Source organism: Diorhabda sublineata, chromosome 11 (assembly GCF_026230105.1).
Source record: "Diorhabda sublineata isolate icDioSubl1.1 chromosome 11, icDioSubl1.1, whole genome shotgun sequence".
Taxonomy (NCBI): domain Eukaryota; kingdom Metazoa; phylum Arthropoda; class Insecta; order Coleoptera; family Chrysomelidae; genus Diorhabda; species Diorhabda sublineata.
Genome location: NC_079484.1, coordinates 994,822 through 1,018,082, shown reverse-complemented (window position 1 = coordinate 1,018,082; position 23,261 = coordinate 994,822). Strand labels below are relative to the sequence as shown.

The window sequence follows — 23,261 nt, the reverse complement described above, 5'->3', positions numbered from 1 at the left end:
AGTTTTATCATAAAAATACCTCAGATAAAAATTGTAGATCATGAAATTATCTACAAAAAACGTTTCTGTACTTTTTTTCCTACGAGTCACCGTTTCTGAGATATAACGATCAATGTCAAATGTCAAAAAAATGAGTTTTTCGCGATTATCAGCAAAACGGTGAATTTTATAACGAAAATATCTCAGACAAAAATTGTAGATCATAAAATTGTCTACAAAAAACGTATTAATACAAAAAACGTATTAATACTTTTTTTTCTACGAGTTACCGTTTCTGAGATATAACGATCAAGGTCAAAAGTAAAAAAAATGAGTTTTTCGCGATTTTCAACAAAACGATGAGTTTTATAATGAAAATACCCTAGACAAAAATTGTAGATCATGAAATTCTCTACAAAAAACGTATCTATACTTTTTTTCCTACGAGTCACCGTTTCTGAGATATAACGATCAATGTCAAATGTCAAAAAAACGAGTTTTTCGCGATTATCAGCAAAACGATGAGTTTTATAACGAAAATATCTCAGACAAAAATTGTAGATCATAAAATTGTCTACAATAAACGTATTAATACTTTTTTTCCTACGAGTCACCGTTTCTGAGATATAACGATCAAGGTCAAAAGTAAAAAAAATGAGTTTTTCGCGATTTTCAGCAAAACGATGAGTTTTATCATAAAAATACCTCAGATAAAAATTGTAGATCATGAAATTATCTACAAAAAACGTTTCTGTACTTTTTTTCCTACGAGTCACCGTTTCTGAGATATAACGATCAATGTCAAATGTCAAAAAAATGAGTTTTTCGCGATCATCAGCAAAACGGTGAATTTTATAACGAAAATATCTCAGACAAAAATTGTAGATGATAAAATTGTCTACAAAAAACGTATCAATACTTTTTTTTCTACGAGTTACCGTTTCTGAGATATAACGATCAAGGCCAAAAGTAAAAAAAAATGAGTTTTTCGCGATTTTCAACAAAACGATGAGTTTTATAATAAAAATACCCTAGACAAAAATTGTAGATCATGAAATTCTCTACAAAAAACGTATCTATACTTTTTTTTCTACGAGTTACCGTTTCTGAGATATAACGATCAAGATCAAAAGTAGAAAAAATGAGTTTTTCGCGATTATCAACAAAACGGTGAGTTTTATCAAAAAATACCTCAGACGAAAATTGTAGATCATGAAATTATCTACAAAAAACGTATTAATACTTTTTTTCGTACGAGTTGCCGTTTCTGAGATATAACGATCTATGTCAAATGTAAAAAAAAGAGTTTTTCGTGATTATCAGCAAAACGATGAGTTTTATCATAAAAATACCACGGACGAAAATTGTAGATCGTGAAATTATCCACAAAAAACGTTTCTGCACTTTTTTTCCTACGAGTCACCGTTTCTGAGATATAACGATCAAGATCAAAAGTAAAAAAAATGAGTTTTTCGCGATTATCTACAAAACGGTGAGTTTTATCAAAAAAATGCCTCAGACGAATATTGTAGATCGTAAAATTATCTACAAAAAACCTATGAATACTTTTTTCCTACGAGTCACCGTTTCTGAGATATAACGATCAATGTCAAATGTCAAAAAAATGAGTTTTTCGCGATTATCAACAAAACGGTGAGTTTTATCAAAAAATACCTCGGACGAAAATTGTAGATCATGAAATTATCTACAAAAAACATATCCATACTTTTTTTCGTACGAGTTGCCGTTTCTGAGATATAACGATCAAGATCAAAAGTAAAAAAAATGAGTTTTTCGCGATTATCAGCAAAACGATGAGTTTTATCATAAAAATACCTCAGATAAAAATTGTAGATCATGAAATTATCTACAAAAAACGTTTCTGTACTTTTTTTCCTACGAGTCACCGTTTCTGAGATATAACGATCAATGTCAAATGTCAAAAAAATGAGTTTTTCGCGATCATCAGCAAAACGGTGAATTTTATAACGAAAATATCTCAGACAAAAATTGTAGATGATAAAATTGTCTACAAAAAACGTATCAATACTTTTTTTTCTACGAGTTACCGTTTCTGAGATATAACGATCAAGGCCAAAAGTAAAAAAAAATGAGTTTTTCGCGATTTTCAACAAAACGATGAGTTTTATAATAAAAATACCCTAGACAAAAATTGTAGATCATGAAATTCTCTACAAAAAACGTATCTATACTTTTTTTTCTACGAGTTACCGTTTCTGAGATATAACGATCAAGATCAAAAGTAGAAAAAATGAGTTTTTCGCGATTATCAACAAAACGGTGAGTTTTATCAAAAAATACCTCAGACGAAAATTGTAGATCATGAAATTATCTACAAAAAACGTATTAATACTTTTTTTCGTACGAGTTGCCGTTTCTGAGATATAACGATCTATGTCAAATGTAAAAAAAAGAGTTTTTCGTGATTATCAGCAAAACGATGAGTTTTATCATAAAAATACCACGGACGAAAATTGTAGATCGTGAAATTATCCACAAAAAACGTTTCTGCACTTTTTTTCCTACGAGTCACCGTTTCTGAGATATAACGATCAAGATCAAAAGTAAAAAAAATGAGTTTTTCGCGATTATCTACAAAACGGTGAGTTTTATCAAAAAAATGCCTCAGACGAATATTGTAGATCGTAAAATTATCTACAAAAAACCTATGAATACTTTTTTCCTACGAGTCACCGTTTCTGAGATATAACGATCAATGTCAAATGTCAAAAAAATGAGTTTTTCGCGATTATCAACAAAACGGTGAGTTTTATCAAAAAATACCTCGGACGAAAATTGTAGATCATGAAATTATCTACAAAAAACATATCCATACTTTTTTTCGTACGAGTTGCCGTTTCTGAGATATAACGATCAAGATCAAAAGTAAAAAAAATGAGTTTTTCGCGATTATCAGCAAAACGATGAGTTTTATCAAAAAAATACCTCAGACGAAAATTGTAAATCGTAAAATTATCTACAAAAAACCTATTAATACTTTTTTCCTACGAGTGACCGTTTCTGAGATATAACGATCAAGATCAAAAGTAAAAAAAATGAGTTTTTCGCGATTATCTACAAAACGGTGAGTTTTATCAAAAAAATGCCTCAGACGAAAATTGTAGATCGTAAAATTATCTACAAAAAACCTATCAATACTTTTTTCCTACGAGTCACCGTTTCTGAGATATAACGATCAATGTCAAATGTCAAAAAAATGAGTTTTTCGCGATTATCAACAAAACGGTGAGTTTTATCAAAAAAATACCTCAGGCGAAAATTGTAGATCGTAAAATTATCTACAAAAAACGTATTAATACTTTTTTCCTACGAGTCACCGTTTCTGAGATATAACGATCAATGTCAAATGTAAAAAAAATGAGTTTTTCGTGATTATCAGCAAAACGATGAGTTTTATCAAAAAAATACCTCAGAGGAAAATTGTAAATCGTAAAATTATCTACAAAAAACCTATTTATACTTTTTTCCTACGAGTCACCGTTTCTGAGATATAACGATCAATGTCAAATGTCAAAAAAATGAGTTTTTCGCGATTATCAACAAAACGGTGATTGTTATTTTTGAGGTTATTTGATGTAATTCAGTATAATATTAAAAACTATTCAGTACATTTTAATATTTTACATTCGTCCGATGACTAAGATGTAATACCACCGTTTCCGGATTACACTGCACCGATTCTCGACCGAGTGCGGTGCAATACAATGAAAACTAGTTCTCTTGCACTGCTACTAATAACAGCGACACTAGTTTTGGTTCTACTACAAAGAACGCTTTAGTGTACACTATTCAAACTAGTTCTGTCAGTGCAGTTATCAAGAGTAAAACTTCAGTTATTAATTCCATAGATAAAATTGAAGTATCTTTTATTTTTTATTTCAAATCAAAATAATGTAGGTATCGAGAAGACGTTAACCTCGTTTCGCCAAAAATAAAATTCCATTTTCGATACGAGATTCAACCCACTGACTCACATAACCATTCAGGGCCGGCATGTTAATAAACTACCAGAAATATCTTTTCGATGACCACTTCGTTTTAACTGTTAAGTTTCGAGTCTCGCAGATGCCAAAGATGTTCGATGATATATTAGGTCAAGTGGATGTGGACGTAACGGGTATTCGGAATATGCTGGCGTCCGTTAAATACCATATAAATGGACATTAATTGAATTATAATATTTCTTCATTATACGGGGGGCGTTCGATAAATAATACAACGTAATTATCTTTTTTATTTACAGAATTTTTAACAAAATACAATTAAGAAACGTATATACGGGGAAAATAATAATTATATTACGTTAGTTGAGTATATACGAGGGAGGTTCAAATAAAATCGAGACAATTTTTATAGGGGAAGGTTCGAAATTCTATTAGTGATTCAAAATAGGAAGCTGGCTGTCTAAATGACACCTAGAAGTCCCAAAATTGGATCAAACGTTTTAAATTATCTACTTAAATGTTAAATAAATAAATTAAGACTATAAAATGGTTTAATTTTGTATCTAGACACAAAAAACGACTAACTGGTTGAATTTATGGTCGATCGAGTGTCCTGTACGGTGTTGCCACATGGTATAAGATATTTTTAGTTCCGAGGAAAGTTAACTTAACAAAAATAACTCATTTTAGAGGATGAATAATTCGAAGGTTCATCGATTCAGGTCGTGGATAGTCACAACGGGCTTTGTGGCAAGAAAATTTGTTATTATTGGCTAAAAAGCAACGAGGTTAGTCATTAAAGTCAATCACAAACAAAAATACCACGCGGATAACCACGAAGAAGTCAGTCGGCGTACTGTATTAAGTAAAATCTGTGTACTTCTCCCCGAAATTGTTTTTTTCAACCGATTTATCTACAGGAACGATAGAAATATGTTATTTAAAGTTATTATACACAATTTGGAGTATAAATAAAAGTTTTATCGCGTGTTATAACGACATTAATTAAAAATAAACATTTTACTGTTATCTAGTGGTTAACAAGCATGTCGTTAATTTAGATAACGCTATCAAATAAACAATTTAATACGTATTAACATTACAGTAAAGTTTTATTTCGCCAAAACAGCAGATAACCTAAAAAAAAAGCTACGGGGCATGTACAAGGGGTGAAACAAGTTGTTGGGACAATCTACGGGGGTTGAAATAGTGATAATACGATTGGGAATCCTTTAAGGAGACACTAGACTAGCGGATTACGCCGTCCGCGTCCAAGGAAGTCCAGAACGGTACACCTGGGATCGAAGAGGAAGCTGCAGCTGCACTTTCCGGTTTGTTTCGGGATCTAATCGATATTTTGTTGAAAATTTAGTCTCCGCGATGGTTTTTTTGGATTTCGGATCGTGTTTAACGTTTCGTTGGCCCTTCGGGACGTCCAAGATCGATCAAACGTCGTCGTGGAATCAGATCAACAAGAAGTTGATGTTGATTGGTTCCGATACGAAGAGGAATTCACTTAAAACGGCGGAATCGTTTCGTTGCTTAGTTTCAATGACCGAGTTCTCGGTTTTTATAACTGGTATATACCGTAAGTAAGAAAATAATTGACATTCTTTGTTGGGTACCATATGGTGTGTGTGTTTCGATGGTACTTGAATCGATACTAACGGAAAACGTGGAAAAATTTGAATTTCGAGCTTCGTTTTACGAGGGTCGTTGTAGTAGTTTTTGGAATGGGTTGATATGTCAAATTTGACATTTCCCTTTGACGTGGAGCGCGGTTTTATTGAAAAAAAAATTATTTCAACTTTAACCCTGTATATTTCTAACAAATATGAAACTTATAAGAATCGATTAGATACTGTCATTTAGATACGAGTTTTCTTAATCGATTCATGTTGAAATTAAATCGATATATCGAATGGTTTCGGAAATATCGATTTTTTTATACAAGCATGTCAAATTTTGGATTTTATTTTGTGCTCCAAATAACTTCAACTTTAACCCTGTATATTTCTCACAAATATGAAACTTATAAGAATCTTTTAGATACTGTCATTTAGATACGAGTTTTCTTAATCGATTCATGTTGAAATTAAATCGATATATCGAATGGTTTCGGAAATATCGATTTTTTTATACAAGCATGTCAAATTTTGGATTTTATTTTGTGCTCCAAATAACTTCAACTTTAACCCTGTATATTTCTAACAAATATGAAACTTATAAGAATCGATTAGATACTGTCATTTAGATACGAGTTTTCTTAATCGATTCATGTTGAAATTAAATCGATATCTCGAATGGTTACGGAAATATCGATTTTTTTATACGAGCATGTCAAATTTTGGATTTTATTTTGTGCTCCAAATAACTTCAACTTTAACCCTGTATATTTCTAACAAATATGAAACTATGAGAATCGATTGGATACTGTCATTTAGATACGAGTTTTCTTAATCGATTCACGTAGAAATTAAAGCGATATCTCGGATAGTTTTGGAAATATCGATTTTTTTATACAAGCATGTCAAATTTTGGATTTTATTTTGTGCTCCAAATGACTTCAACTTTAACCCTGTATATTTCTAACAAATATGAAACTATGAGAATCGATTGGATACTGTCATTTAGATACGAGTTTTCTTAATCGATTCACGTAGAAATTAAAGCGATATCTCGGATAGTTTTGGAAATATCGATTTTTTTATACAAGCATGTCAAATTTTGGATTTTATTTTGTGCTCCAAATGACTTCAACTTTAACCCTGTATATTTCTAACAAATATGAAACTATGAGAATCGATTGGATACTGTCATTTAGATACGAGTTTTCTTAATCGATTCATGTCAAAATTAAATCGATATCTCGAATGGTTACGGAAATATCGTTTTTTTTATACAAGCATGTCAAATTTTGGATTTTATTTTGTGCTCCAAATGACTTCAACTTTAACCCTGTATATTTCTAACAAATATGAAACTATGAGAATCGATTAGATACTGTAATTTAGATACGAGTTTTCTTAATCGATTCACGTAGAAATTAAAGCGATATCTCGGATAGTTTCGGAAATATCGATTTTTTTATACAAGCATGTCAAATTTTGGATTTTATTTTGTGCTCCAAATAACTTCAACTTTAACCCTGTATATTTCTAACAAATATGAAACTTATAAGAATCGATTAGATACTGTCATTTAGATACGAGTTTTCTTAATCGATTCATGTTGAAATCAAATCGATATCTCGATTGGTTTCGGAAATATCGATTTTTTTATACAAGCATGTCAAATTTTCAAAATTGAACTATAAATATTATATTCAAATAATTTTCGTTTTTCTGAACCATTTCTAACAATTGAAAACCCACCTCAATGACGAAAATTTGCGAAAAATCGTGTTAGTTTTCCGGACAATCCAATTTTTCACGAATTTTCTTCAATTCGAAACTTTTCATTTCACAAACTTTTTTCGTACGATTTTAACCATAAAAAATTAGTTTTAAAAACCATACAGAAAACTTCCTATCGAAATATATCAAATATTTATTCGAGAAATATCAATTTTCGGTAAACCAAACCGTCGGCACGCTCTTAAAATTTACTTACCTTACGAATGTCGAATCGGAGACTTCCTCCCGAGAAAAAAATCGCCCGTCCTCAAACACAGCAGGCGTTGAACTCACTTGTTATGTTAACACCAATCACAACACACCGCGCTATAAGTCAAAGTCGTCACTTCTTCGCAATTGTCAAATGTCAAATTTACCGAAGAAGCGGATGCATGCGAACCAGCGCCTACCGAGAGCAAGAACTTCGAAATGAGTTCATTCCGCAGGTGTCCGGTCTTATAGTTTGTCTAAGACGGTTACGCGAGGGCGGCCATTGGTTAGAAATAAGAATCCTCGATGGCCATTGGGCTTAAATCTTTAGTTATTTTTACCACGGTACTAACTCTCGGAACAGTTAGGTCTTTGCGTTGGCGAGGCGTCGAAAGATGAGCGCTTGTTTTTCTAATACTTATAGTACAGTCAAATTCGTACAAATTTCCCTATTTTTTTATATACAGTGTGTTTCGAATATTCGAATTAGTGACTGCGATGTTTTTAAGAAATTTCACTTCGGAAATTATAATATAACTATACAGGATGTCTCGAAAGTTATTATTAATTGCTTTACTTTGATTTTATACGATTTCTGAGCTTCTGATACCAAAAAATCGTTTAAATAACTGTCATAATGATTTTTACACGAAATTATTTCATAATAAATAATTTTTCTTTATCACAAATCGTATAATTACGTTAAGTAATATATAGTACAGTCAAATTCGTACAAATTTCCCTATTTTTTTATATACAGTGTGTTTCGAATATTCGAATTAGTGACTGCGATATTTTTAAGAAATTTTACTTCGAAAATTGTAATATAACTATACAGGATGTCTCGAAAGTTATTATTAATTGCATTACTTTGATTTTATACGATTTCTGAGCTTCTGATACCAAAAAATCGTTTAAATAACTGTCATAATGATTTTTACACGAAATTATTTCATAATAAATAATTTTTCGTTATCACAAATCGTATAATTACGTTAAGTAATATATAGTACAGTCAAATTCGTACAAATTTCCCTATTTTTTTATATACAGTGTGTTTCGAATATTCGAATTAGTGACTGCGATGTTTTTAAGAAATTTCACTTCGGAAATTGTAATATAACTATACAAGATGTCTCGAAAGTTATTATTAATTGCATTACTTCGATTGTATACGATTTCTGAGCTTCTGATACCAAAAAATCGTTTAAATAACTGTCATAATGATTTTTACACGAAATTATTTCATAATAAATAATTTTTCGTTATCACAAATCGTATAATTACGTTAAGTAATATATAGTACAGTCAAATTCGTACAAATTTCCCTATTTTTTTATATACAGTGTGTTTCGAATATTCGAATTAGTGACTGCGATGTTTTTAAGAAATTTCACTTCGAAAATTGTAATATAACTATACAGGATGTCTCGAAAGTTATTATTAATTGCATTACTTCGATTGTATACGATTTCTGAGCTTCTGATACCAAAAAATCGTTTAAATAACTGTCATAATGATTTTTACACGAAATTATTTCATAATAAATAATTTTTCGTTATCAGAAATCGTATAATTACGTTAAGTAATATATAGTACAGTCAAATTCGTACAAATTTCCCTATTTTTTTATATACAGTGTGTTTCGAATATTCGAATTAGTGACTGCGATGTTTTTAAGAAATTTTACTTCGAAAATTGTAATATAACTATACAAGATGTCTCGAAAGTTATTATTAATTGCATTACTCTGATTTTATACGATTTCTGAGCTTCTGATACCAAAAAATCGTTTAAATAACTGTCATAATGATTTTTACACGAAATTATTTCATAATAAATAATTTTTCGTTATCAGAAATCGTATAATTACGTTAAGTTATATATAGTACAGTCAAATTCGTAGAAATTTTCATATTTTTTTATATACAGTGTGTTTCGAATATTCGAATTAGTGACTGCGATGTTTTTAAGAAATTTTACTTCGAAAATTGTAATATAACTATACAGGATGTCTCGAAAGTTATTATTAATTGCATTACTTTGATTGTATACGATTTCTGAGCTTCTGATACCAAAAAATCATTTAAATAACTGTCATAATGATTTTTACACGAAATTATTTCATAATAAATAATTTTTCTTTATCACAAATCGTATAATTACGTTAAGTAATATATAGTACAGTCAAATTCGTACAAATTTCCCTATTTTTTTATATACAGTGTGTTTCGAATATTCGAATTAGTGACTGCGATGTTTTTAAGAAATTTTACTTCGAAAATTGTAATATAACTATACAGGATGTCTCGAAAGTTATTTTTAATTGCATTACTTCGATTTTATACGATTTCTGAGCTTCTGATACCAAACAATCGTTTAAATAACTGTCATAATGATTTTTACACGAAATTATTTCATAATAAATAATTTTTCGTTATCAGAAATCGTATAATTACGTTAAGTTATATATAGTACAGTCAAATTCGTAGAAATTTTCATATTTTTTTATATACAGTGTGTTTCGAATATTCGAATTAGTGACTGCGATGTTTTTAAGAAATTTTACTTCGAAAATTGTAATATAACTATACGGGATGTCTCGAAAGTTATTATTAATTGCATTACTTTGATTTTATACGATTTCTGAGCTTCTGATACCAAAAAATCGTTTAAATAACTGTCATAATGATTTTTACACGAAATTATTTCATAATAAATAATTTTTCGTTATCAGAAATCGTATAATTAGGTTAAGTAATACATAGTACAGTCAAATACATCTCTAGAAACTCTAGATACCTCTAGAACTGCAGAAAAACAATAATAAACGAGTAGGTGGAATAGATTTGAGTAAAAAGGAACTTATAGTCTAACAAATGAAAAAACTAAATCTATAATCTTTCTAAAATATAACCAAACAAGAAAATCTGATCTATTCCAAAAGACTGGGATTTATCTATGACAATCCGGGATGGTTGCAGCCCCCAACTGAATCCCCAGTTGCTGGAATTGAGTTAAATCTGTTTGTTGGTGGTATAAGGGTTGGATTCTTTGAAAACTGGTTGAAATTCCAACCTGGCACCTCTGGAACTGCACAAAAACAATAAAATAAGAAGAAATGAGTAGGTAGAATAGATTTGAATAAAAAAGAACATGAAACTCCAACCAGAAGATGAAGATGAAGAAATCGAGATACTTGATGATGAATAAGACGATGAAATGAGTAAATCTCATCCCCACCTTTTTTTATTTCGTTGCTTCTCTCACTATTTGATTAATATTTTGATCTCGATTTCGTTTTGACGCATTTCCCGATCCCCTCGGCAGTTCAACCGATTCAGGACACGTTTCGAGATGGTTTTGACCATCATCGGCGAAGCGCGTTACATAAATTCGTCTTGCCTTTCAAATTAATATCATTACCGATATTAATGCGACCCAGTTTTCGGTAAAACGTATTGTACGGTCGATACTGATAATTTCGGTTCGACGTAAAACGGTAAATTCCGCAAACTTCGTGAACTTGATATTCAATGACGTGGAAGATGCTACTTTCGTCGTAGTTCACGTTTTTCAATCGGTTCCGAATTTACCATTATTAAAAGAAAAAAAAAACGTTTTATTCGAAACAATCACTTAAAACGGGATATTTTTTGGTAATTCATCGTTAAAACGCGGTTTGAACATCACCCACAATAATTGTCGGATCGATTTTACTATTACGCTGCTGTAACACAACGCCGACTGACCCCAAAATCGACAATTCGCAGTGCGAGAGGTTTCACGTCTTGAATATTGATTATAATTGGGCCGAATAGGAAAAAAAAATATTTTTGAAGGGGGGGTTACAATCCCTTAGCCACAACTACCCCTTTTCTCATTTAAAAGGGTGTAAATGATGATTTATTTCGTGTATATGGACGCCGCATTGTATAAAACGTTGAATCACGTTAATGAGTTGTTAATAATGATCGGCGAATATTTTGACAGGTTTAAAAAAAAATCCAATCGATTTTTAACCGAGATAGTCTAATATGGAAAACAGAAATTAGAAAAAAAAATCAATATTGGGTCGACGGGAGATTTCCGTGTACGATATCACTAAGACGAGATAACAAAGAAACTAATCGAGTGTAACGGTCGAATATAATTTATATAACATATACAATGTGTCCACTAAAATCTTATTAATGATATGTGACGTCATAGTTGGTTGTATTGGCTTTAATTATAACATAAACAACCGGCTCGGTACCTCATTTATATGTCTAATTTGTTTTTGTTATGGCGTGATTGTTAATTGACTTGAATTGCACGTTTTTGATTAGTGCGATGGGAGTTTCGTGGACGTAACTATGTAAATATCGAATTTTAATAATTTTAAACCTCGTATAATACGATATTATCGTGATAAAAATGTGTACGAACGGATAAAACCAAAAGTTATTCACCGGAATGTGGAATTTTAGTAACAAAAAATTCCAATTTTTCATTTCGCTTTCTTGTATACCGCAAATCAATTTCTCTAGTGGCCATAAGTATTTTCTGGTATCTGTAGTAGATGAAAAAAAGTTTTTTTTATAAAAAGTTCACGGAAAAAATATTGAAAAGTTGTTACGAAGGAATAAATGTGGTTGATTGAGTAGACAGGAAGTGGAAGTCTTGGTATCTATATGAAATTAGCACCCGGTTCACAAAATTCATGATAAAATGGATTCAGTATCATAGTTTTTGTTATAAACTATCACCCGGTGTATGAAAAGGTTGATTTTTACGATTTGACAATAGATGGCACTGATAGTTAGAAATTGACTGACTAAATTGTTGATTGGTGTGCAAAAATGGTAATCAAAAAAAGGAAAAACTGCGTTGGATAACTTTTTATGAATCTTATGATTGTTAATGGACGAAATCTGACAAAAGTAGATGCCAGTTGACGTGAAAATACGTGATTTATTGTGATTCCACCTTAATCCGTTTCAATGAATTGTTAATAGACGAAATCTGACAAAAGTAGATGCCAATTAACGTGTAAATACGTGAGTCGATGGAATTCGACTTCAATCGACGTAAATACACATCAAAAATCGTCAAACAACAAGAAGCGACGATCGACGTTGATTAACAACAAGTAAAAATCGATTTCAATCGATAAAAAGTGTCAATTGACATTAATGAATCAACAAGGAATGATAAACGGTTTCAATGCATTGTTAATGGACGAAATCTGACAAAAGTAGATGCCAGTTGACGTGAAAATACGTGATTTATTGTGATTCCACCTTAATCCGTTTCAATGAATTGTTAATAGACGAAAACTGACAAAAGTAGATGCCAATTAACGTGTAAATACGTGAGTCGATGGAATTCGACTTCAATCGACGTAAATACACATCAAAAATCGTCAAACAACAAGAAGCAACTATCGACCTTGATTAACAACAAGTAATAATCGATTTCAACCAATAAAAAGTGTCAATTGACATTAATGAATCAACAAGGAATGATAAACGGTTTCAATGCATTGTTAATGGACGAAATCTGACAAAAGTAGATGCCAATTAACGTGTAAATACGTGAGTCGATGGAATTCGACTTCAATCGACGTAAATACACATCAAAAATCGTCAAACAACAAGAAGCGACTATCGACCTTGATTAACAACAAGTAATAATCGATTTCAATCAATAAAAAGTGTCAATTGACACAAATGAATCAACAAGGAGTGATAAACGGTTTCAATACATTGTTAATGGACGAAATCTGACAAAAGTAGATGCCAGTTGACGTGAAAATACGTGATTTATTGAGATTCGACCTGAATCGGTTTCAATGAATCATTAATGGACGAAATCTGACAAAAGTAGATGCCAATTCAACAGCAATGCATATAATCGCTTCGATAAACTTCCCGTAATGAAAAATCATAACAAAATATTTGCCTTCGAAGTCTATAGATGTCGCATAATGTAGATCGACGTCAATCGATTGATAATTTCGAATTTTGTATGTCGCCGACTATTCATTTCACATACACTTCGACAATAGTGTGAGATTTGTTGTAATTCGCGATTCCCAACTCTAACGAACGCATCGTTTCGAATTGCTAAGCTTGTACGTCCAGCCCAGTTCCATCGTCCTTAACTGTGGATGGAAATATGGAATTTGGTGTCGTAGGTCATGCACGAACACGCCGACTTAGTGGTGCCAATTTCGCGACGTTATTTTATACACTACGAACCAGGAAACAACATAAATTGTAACCTCTGTACATCGATAATTAACGATTTTCGATAATCATTCGGTGAAAAAACATTTATCGATTACTGGTAGCCAAATCCGGAGGATATTGTGGATGGAGCGTCGATTTTTTGACTAGAAATCGATGTCGGTTCAATAAACTTGATTTTTTTTAAGCCATCATCGAAGTAATTTCATATTTTCATGATTTTAAATTGAAATTACTACAATGAACGATCAAAAACTAAATAATAATATAGTACAGTCGATTTAAACATCTTTTTACGGGGGTGGTTCAAATATTAACCGCACCGCTTTCGAAACGCGGTTAGATCGATGCACCAAACAGATAATAATCGCATGGGGATAAATCTGGGCTATGAGGAGGACGTTTGGGTGTTTTCTAACCCGAGCGTCGATATATTTGATTATAAATTTTCGGTTTTTTCTTCGTAATGTTGTAGCGAACTTCCCGATGTGCGAATTCAGACATTTCGGGTGAAATTTTCGCGAATTTTTCGCTGAATACTGATTATGTTGAAGTCCATTTGATGAAAATGATTTTTCAACTGTTTCCGGGTGAATTTGGTACGATTTTTCGGCGCGAAACGCCGTTTATATACTTCCCGAATTGGTGTAGCGATTTTGGATGATTTTCCTCGGATTAATCGAACTGAAATTTCGAGATTTCGATGTAGATATTGTTTATTGTTGCTTCAGCAATAGCTTTAAGTAAATTTGATCGATCTATCGGTGATGGATGATGAATAAATCTGCGGAGATAAGATCTTGAATACAATTTTGTTTTTACAGCAATCGTTCGTTGTTTTAACGATTTTTTGATCACGATTCGTATTATAATCGTTGAATTTGCGTAATCCAATACGATATAGCGACAATTTTTCGCAATGAAATGAACGAAATCGACTAATTTCGAACTAAATCGTATGTAGACTTCGTCGAAAACTGCTTGTATAAAAAATTCTATAATTCCGAAACCATTCGAGATATCGATTTATTTTTGACTTGAATCGATTGAGAAAACTTGTGTCTAAAGGACAGTATCTAATCGATTCTTATAGTTTCATATTTGTTAGAAATATACAGGGTTAAAGTGGAAGTTATTTGGAGCACAAAATAAAATCCAAAATTTGACATACTTGTATAAAAAAAACGATATTTCCAAAACCATTCACGATATCGATTTAATTTCCACGTGAATCGATTAAGAAAACTCGTATCTAAATTACAGTATCTAATCGATTCTTATAGTTTCATATTTGTTAGAAATATACAGGGTTAAAGTTGAAGTTATTTGGAGCACAAAATAAAATCCAAAATTTGACATGCTTGTATAAAAAAAACGATATTTCCAAAACCATTCACGATATCGATTTAATTTCGACGTGAATCGATTAAGAAAACTCGTATCTAAATTACAGTATCCAATCGATTCTCATAGTTTCATATTTGTTAGAAATATACAGGGTTAAAGTTGAAGTTATTTGGAGCACAAAATAAAATCCAAAATTTGACATGCTTGTATAAAAAAAACGATATTTCCAAAACCATTCACGATATCGATTTAATTTCCACGTGAATCGATTAAGAAAACTCGTATCTAAATTACAGTATCTAATCGATTCTTATAGTTTCATATTTGTTAGAAATATACAGGGTTAAATTTGAAGTTATTTGGAGCACAAAATAAAATCCAAAATTTGACATGCTTGTATAAAAAAATCGATATTTCCGAAACCATTCGAGATATCGATTTATTTTTGACATGAATCGATTAAGAAAACTCGTATCTAAAGAACAGTATCTAATCGATTCTTATAGTTTCATATTTGTTAGAAATATACAGGGTTAAAATTGAAGTTATTTGAAGCATAAATAAAATCCAAAATTTGACATGCTTGTATAAAAAAATCGATATTTCCGAAACCATTCGAGATATCGATTTATTTTTGACATGAATCGATTAAGAAAACTCGTATCTAAAGAACAGTATCTAATCGATTCTTATAGTTTCATATTTGTTAGAAATATACAGGGTTAAAATTGAAGTTATTTGAAGCATAAATAAAATCCAAAATTTGACATGCTTGTATAAAAAAATCGATATTTCCGAAACCATTCGAGATATCGATTTATTTTCGACGTGAATCGATTAAGAAAACTCGTATCTAAATTACAGTATCTAATCGATTCTTATAGTTTCATATTTGTTAGAAATATACAGGGTTAAAGTTGAAGTTATTTGAAGCATAAATAAAATCCAAAATTTGACATGCTTGTATAAAAAAATCGATATTTCCGAAACCATTCGAGATATCGATTTATTTTTTACATGAATCGATTAAGAAAACTCGTATCTAAAGGACAGTATCTAATCGATTCTTATAGTTTCATATTTGTTAGAAATATACAGGGTTAAAATGGAAGTTATTTGAAGCACAAAATAAAATCCAAAATTTGACATGCTTGTATAAAAAAATCGATATTTCCGAAACTATTCGAGATATCGATTTAATTTCGACGTGAATCGATTGAGAAAACTTATATCTAAATGACAGTATCTATTCGATTCTCATAGTTTCATATTTGTTAGGAATATACAGGGTTAAAGTTATAGTAATATAATATACGAAAACAAATATTATTTATGATATACCCCCTGTAATAATTGATTTACATATAACATATTTCGTAAGTAAGCATGTTTTTTATTTGGAAATGCAACTATTGCTACTGAATTTTTAATTTCGACGTGGTTGAAAGTCATTGGATGCGATTCCCCGGAGGTCCCTGTCCCAACATTGTCCGCCATTATCTGATCGGTATTGATTAATAAAATGGCCTTGATTCGAATGCGGAGCACTCACTGTGAACGCCGATAAAATTCTCTAACGCTAAAAATAACAAAAGAGATGCTCGACCGCGATTTGCTTAATACGAGGTCTGGTTATTAAATAACCAGATTTATCATCTAGCATGACAAAAATCTTGAGCATTCCTCGAAGTTGTGCGAAAAAAATTTGAAATAATTGGAAAATAAGAAAATATTGAAAGTCATACGCCCTATAATACAAATTTTGAACGAATATTTCACCAGATTTCACTCCTAGTGATTTTTTCGCGTGTCCTAACCTAAAAATTTGTTTTTTTCTTTAAAAAACGACTCAACAGAGAAGAAAATACAGAAAATGTCGTTTAGAAGGGTAGAAATTAGACAAAAATATGATTTAAACCACCCCTATTACGAAAAATCACGATTTTACTGCATTTGGAACGAATATTTCACCAGATTTCACTCCTAGTGATTTTCTTGGCGCGTCCTAACCTAAAAATTTGTTTTTCTCTTAAAAAAACGACTCAACAGAGAAGAAAATACAGAAAATGTAGTTTGGAAGGGTAGAAATTAGACAAAAATATGATTTAAACCACCCCTATAACGAAAAATCACGATTTTACTGCATTTTGAACGATTATTTCACCAGATTTCACTCCTAGTGATTTTTTCGCGTGTCCTAACCTAAAAATTTGTTTTTTTCTTTAAAAAACGACTCAACAGAGAAGAAAATACAGAAAATGTCGTTTAGAAGGGTAGAAATTAGACAAAAATATGATTTAAACCACCCCTATAACGAAAAATCACGATTTTACTGCATTTGGAACGAATATTTCACCAGATTTCACTCCTAGTGATTTTTTCGCGTGTCCTAACCTAAAAATTTGTTTTTTTCCTTAAAAAACGACTCAACAGAGAAGAAAATACAGAAAATGTCGTTTAGAAGGGTAGAAATTAGACAAAAATATGATTTAAACCACCCCTATAACGAAAAATCACGATTTTACTGCATTTTGAACGATTATTTCACCAGATTTCACTCCTAGTGATTTTTTCGCGTGTCCTAACCTAAAAATTTGTTTTTTTCTTTAAAAAACGACTCAACAGAGAAGAAAATACAGAAAATGTCGTTAAGAAGGGTAGAAATTAGACAAAAATATGAAATAAACCACCCCTATAACGAAAAATCACGATTTTACTGCATTTGGAACGAATATTTCACCAGATTTCACTCCTAGTGATTTTTTTGGCGCGTCCTAACCTAAAAATTTGTTTTTTTCTTTAAAAAACGACTCAACAGAGAAGAAAATACAGAAAATGTCGTTTAGAAGGGTAGAAATTAGACAAAAATATTATTTAAACCACCCCTATTACGAAAAATCACGATTTTACTGCATTTTGAACGATTATTTCACCAGATTTCACTCCTAGTGATTTTTTCGCGTGTCCTAACCTAAAAATTTGTTTTTTTCTTTAAAAAACGACTCAACAGAGAAGAAAATACAGAAAATGTCGTTTAGAAGGGTAGAAATTAGACAAAAATATTATTTAAACCACCCCTATTACGAAAAATCACGATTTTACTGCATTTGGAACGAATATTTCACCAGATTTCACTCCTAGTGATTTTTTTGGCGCGTCCTAACCTAAAAATTTGTTTTTTTCTTTAAAAAACGACTCAACAGAGAAGAAAATACAGAAAATGTCGTTTAGAAGGGTAGTAGGGTAGAAATTAGACAAAAATATTATTTAAACCACCCCTATTACGAAAAATCACGATTTTACTGCATTTTGAACGATTATTTCACCAGATTTCACTCCTAGTGATTTTTTCGCGTGTCCTAACCTAAAAATTTGTTTTTTTCTTTAAAAAACGACTCAACAGAGAAGAAAATACAGAAAATGTCGTTTAGAAGGGTAGAAATTAGACAAAAATATTATTTAAACCACCCCTATTACGAAAAATCACGATTTTACTGCATTTGGAACGAATATTTCACCAGATTTCACTCCTAGTGATTTTTTTGGCGCGTCCTAACCTAAAAATTTGTTTTTCTCTTAAAAAAACGACTCAACAGAGAAGAAAATACAGAAAATGTAGTTTGGAAGGGTAGAAATTAGACAAAAATATGATTTAAACCACCCCTATAACGAAAAATCACGATTTTACTGCATTTTGAACGATTATTTCACCAGATTTCACTCCTAGTGATTTTTTCGCGTGTCCTAACCTAAAAATTTGTTTTTTTCTTTAAAAAACGACTCAACAGAGAAGAAAATACAGAAAATGTCGTTAAGAAGGGTAGAAATTAGACAAAAATATGAAATAAACCACCCCTATAACGAAAAATCACGATTTTACTGCATTTGGAACGAATATTTCACCAGATTTCACTCCTAGTGATTTTTTTGGCGTGTCCTAACCTAAAAATTTGTTTTTTTCTTTAAAAAACGACTCAACAGAGAAGAAAATACAGAAAATGTCGTTTAGAAGGGTAGAAATTAGACAAAAATATGATTTAAACCACCCCTATAACGAAAAATCACGATTTTACTGCATTTTGAACGAATATTTCACCAGATTTCACTCCTAGTGATTTTTTCGCGTGTCCTAACCTAAAAATTTGTTTTTTTCTTTAAAAAACGACTCAACAGAGAAGAAAATACAGAAAATGTCGTTTAGAAGGGTAGAAATTAGACAAAAATATAAAATAAACCACCCCTATAACGAAAAATCACGATTTTACTGCATTTTGAACGAATATTTCACCAGATTTCACTCCTAGTGATTTTTTCGCGTGTCCTAACCTAAAAATTTGTTTTTTTCTTTAAAAAACGACTCAACAGAGAAGAAAATACAGAAAATGTCGTTAAGAAGGGTAGAAATTAGACAAAAATATGAAATAAACCACCCCTATAACGAAAAATCACGATTTTACTGCATTTGGAACGAATATTTCACCAGATTTCACTCCTAGTGATTTTTTTGGCGTGTCCTAACCTAAAAATTTGTTTTTTTCTTTAAAAAACGACTCAACAGAGAAGAAAATACAGAAAATGTCGTTTAGAAGGGTAGAAATTAGACAAAAATATGATTTAAACCACCCCTATAACGAAAAATCACGATTTTACTGCATTTGGAACGAATATTTCACCAGATTTCACTCCTAGTGATTTTTTCGCGCGTCCTAACCTAAAAATTTGTTTTTTTCTTTAAAAAACGACTCAACAGAGAAGAAAATACAGAAAATGTCGTTTAGAAGGGTAGAAATTAGACAAAAATATGATTTAAACCACCCCTATAACGAAAAATCACGATTTTACTGCATTTTGAACGAATATTTCACCAGATTTCACTCCTAGTGATTTTTTCGCGTGTCCTAACCTAAAAATTTGTTTTTTTCTTTAAAAAACGACTCAACAGAGAAGAAAATACAGAAAATGTAGTTTAGAAGGGTAGAAATTAGACAAAAATATGATTTAAACCACCCCTATAACGAAAAATCACGATTTTACTGCATTTGGAACGAATATTTCACCAGATTTCACTCCTAGTGATTTTTTTGGCGTGTCCTAACCTAAAAATTTGTTTTTTTCTTTAAAAAACGACTCAACAGAGAAGAAAATACAGAAAATGTCGTTTAGAAGGGTAGAAATTAGACAAAAATATGATTTAAACCACCCCTATAACGAAAAATCACGATTTTACTGCATTTGGAACGAATATTTCACCAGATTTCACTCCTAGTGATTTTTTCGCGCGTCCTAACCTAAAAATTTGTTTTTTTCTTTAAAAAACGACTCAACAGAGAAGAAAATACAGAAAATGTCGTTTAGAAGGGTAGAAATTAGACAAAAATATGATTTAAACCACCCCTATAACGAAAAATCACGATTTTACTGCATTTTGAACGAATATTTCACCAGATTTCACTCCTAGTGATTTTTTCGCGTGTCCTAACCTAAAAATTTGTTTTTTTCTTTAAAAAACGACTCAACAGAGAAGAAAATACAGAAAATGTAGTTTAGAAGGGTAGAAATTAGACAAAAATATGATTTAAACCACCCCTATAACGAAAAATCACGATTTTACTGCATTTGGAACGAATATTTCACCAGATTTCACTCCTAGTGATTTTTTTGGCGTGTCCTAACCTAAAAATTTGTTTTTTTCTTTAAAAAACGACTCAACAGAGAAGAAAATACAGAAAATGTCGTTTAGAAGGGTAGAAATTAGACAAAAATATGATTTAAACCACCCCTATAACGAAAAATCACGATTTTACTGCATTTGGAACGAATATTTCACCAGATTTCACTCCTAGTGATTTTTTCGCGCGTCCTAACCTAAAAATTTGTTTTTTTCTTTAAAAAACGACTCAACAGAGAAGAAAATACAGAAAATGTCGTTTAGAAGGGTAGAAATTAGACAAAAATATGATTTAAACCACCCCTATAACGAAAAATCACGATTTTACTGCATTTTGAACGAATATTTCACCAGATTTCACTCCTAGTGATTTTTTCGCGTGTCCTAACCTAAAAATTTGTTTTTTTCTTTAAAAAACGACTCAACAGAGAAGAAAATACAGAAAATGTCGTTTAGAAGGGTAGAAATTAGACAAAAATATGATTTAAACCACCCCTATAACGAAAAATCACGATTTTACTGCATTTGGAACGAATATTTCACCAGATTTCACTCCTAGTGATTTTTTCGCGTGTCCTAACCTAAAAATTTGTTTTTTTCTTTAAAAAACGACTCAACAGAGAAGAAAATACAGAAAATGTCGTTTAGAAGGGTAGAAATTAGACAAAAATATAAAATAAACCACCCCTATAACGAAAAATCACGATTTTACTGCATTTTGAACGATTATTTCACCAGATTTCACTCCTAGTGATTTTTTCGCGTGTCCTAACCTAAAAATTTGTTTTTTTCTTTAAAAAACGACTCAACAGAGAAGAAAATACAGAAAATGTCGTTAAGAAGGGTAGAAATTAGACAAAAATATGAAATAAACCACCCCTATAACGAAAAATCACGATTTTACTGCATTTGGAACGAATATTTCACCAGATTTCACTCCTAGTGATTTTTTTGGCGTGTCCTAACCTAAAAATTTGTTTTTTTCTTTAAAAAACGACTCAACAGAGAAGAAAATACAGAAAATGTCGTTTAGAAGGGTAGAAATTAGACAAAAATATGATTTAAACCACCCCTATAACGAAAAATCACGATTTTACTGCATTTGGAACGAATATTTCACCAGATTTCACTCCTAGTGATTTTTTCGCGCGTCCTAACCTAAAAATTTGTTTTTTTCTTTAAAAAACGACTCAACAGAGAAGAAAATACAGAAAATGTCGTTTAGAAGGGTAGAAATTAGACAAAAATATGATTTAAACCACCCCTATAACGAAAAATCACGATTTTACTGCATTTTGAACGAATATTTCACCAGATTTCACTCCTAGTGATTTTTTCGCGTGTCCTAACCTAAAAATTTGTTTTTTTCTTTAAAAAACGACTCAACAGAGAAGAAAATACAGAAAATGTAGTTTAGAAGGGTAGAAATTAGACAAAAATATGATTTAAACCACCCCTATAACGAAAAATCACGATTTTACTGCATTTGGAACGAATATTTCACCAGATTTCACTCCTAGTGATTTTTTTGGCGTGTCCTAACCTAAAAATTTGTTTTTTTCTTTAAAAAACGACTCAACAGAGAAGAAAATACAGAAAATGTCGTTTAGAAGGGTAGAAATTAGACAAAAATATGATTTAAACCACCCCTATAACGAAAAATCACGATTTTACTGCATTTGGAACGAATATTTCACCAGATTTCACTCCTAGTGATTTTTTCGCGTGTCCTAACCTAAAAATTTGTTTTTTTCTTTAAAAAACGACTCAACAGAGAAGAAAATACAGAAAATGTCGTTTAGAAGGGTAGAAATTAGACAAAAATATAAAATAAACCACCCCTATAACGAAAAATCACGATTTTACTGCATTTGGAACGAATATTTCACCAGATTTCACTCCTAGTGATTTTTTCGCGTGTCCTAACCTAAAAATTTGTTTTTTTCTTTAAAAAACGACTCAACAGAGAAGAAAATACAGAAAATGTCGTTTAGAAGGGTAGAAATTAGACAAAAATATAAAATAAACCACCCCTATAACGAAAAATCACGATTTTACTGCATATGGAACGAATATTTCACCAGATTTCTCTCCTAGTGATTTTTTCGCGTGTCCTAACTTAAAAATCCAGAAAATTTCGTTTAGAAGGGTAGAAATTAGGTAAAAAAATGAAATAAACAGTTTTTATACCCGAATGCGATGCTTTTTTTAGACAACCCTCGTAAATACAACACAAACTACGTTGAAATTCTCGTCGATAAAAAATAACATAAAATATAAAACAAAACACCACCAACAATCATCAATTTAAACGTTTTTTTTATTTAATCACCAGATTTATCGAGCGATGTTAAAGAAAAAAATGATTTTTCCCAATACATAATTCAATTATCGAAAATTTTAATCGTTTCGTGAAAATTCCTCCACTGATACAGACTTTGAA

The 23,261-nt window shown here is 31.0% G+C and overlaps 1 protein-coding gene across 1 annotated transcript in view; it reads right to left on the bottom strand.

Annotated features, from left to right (window-relative positions):
• The window catches only part of LOC130450331 (uncharacterized), a 43,326-nt gene extending 35,536 nt beyond the window's left edge, over positions 1 to 7,790 (bottom strand). Inside the window, exon 1 of the mRNA XM_056788667.1 lies at positions 7,578 to 7,790. The gene's annotated coding sequence lies outside the window, so the exon portion shown is untranslated. The remainder of the gene's footprint in view (positions 1 to 7,577) is intronic.
• Positions 7,791 to 23,261: the final 15,471 nt, after the last annotated feature.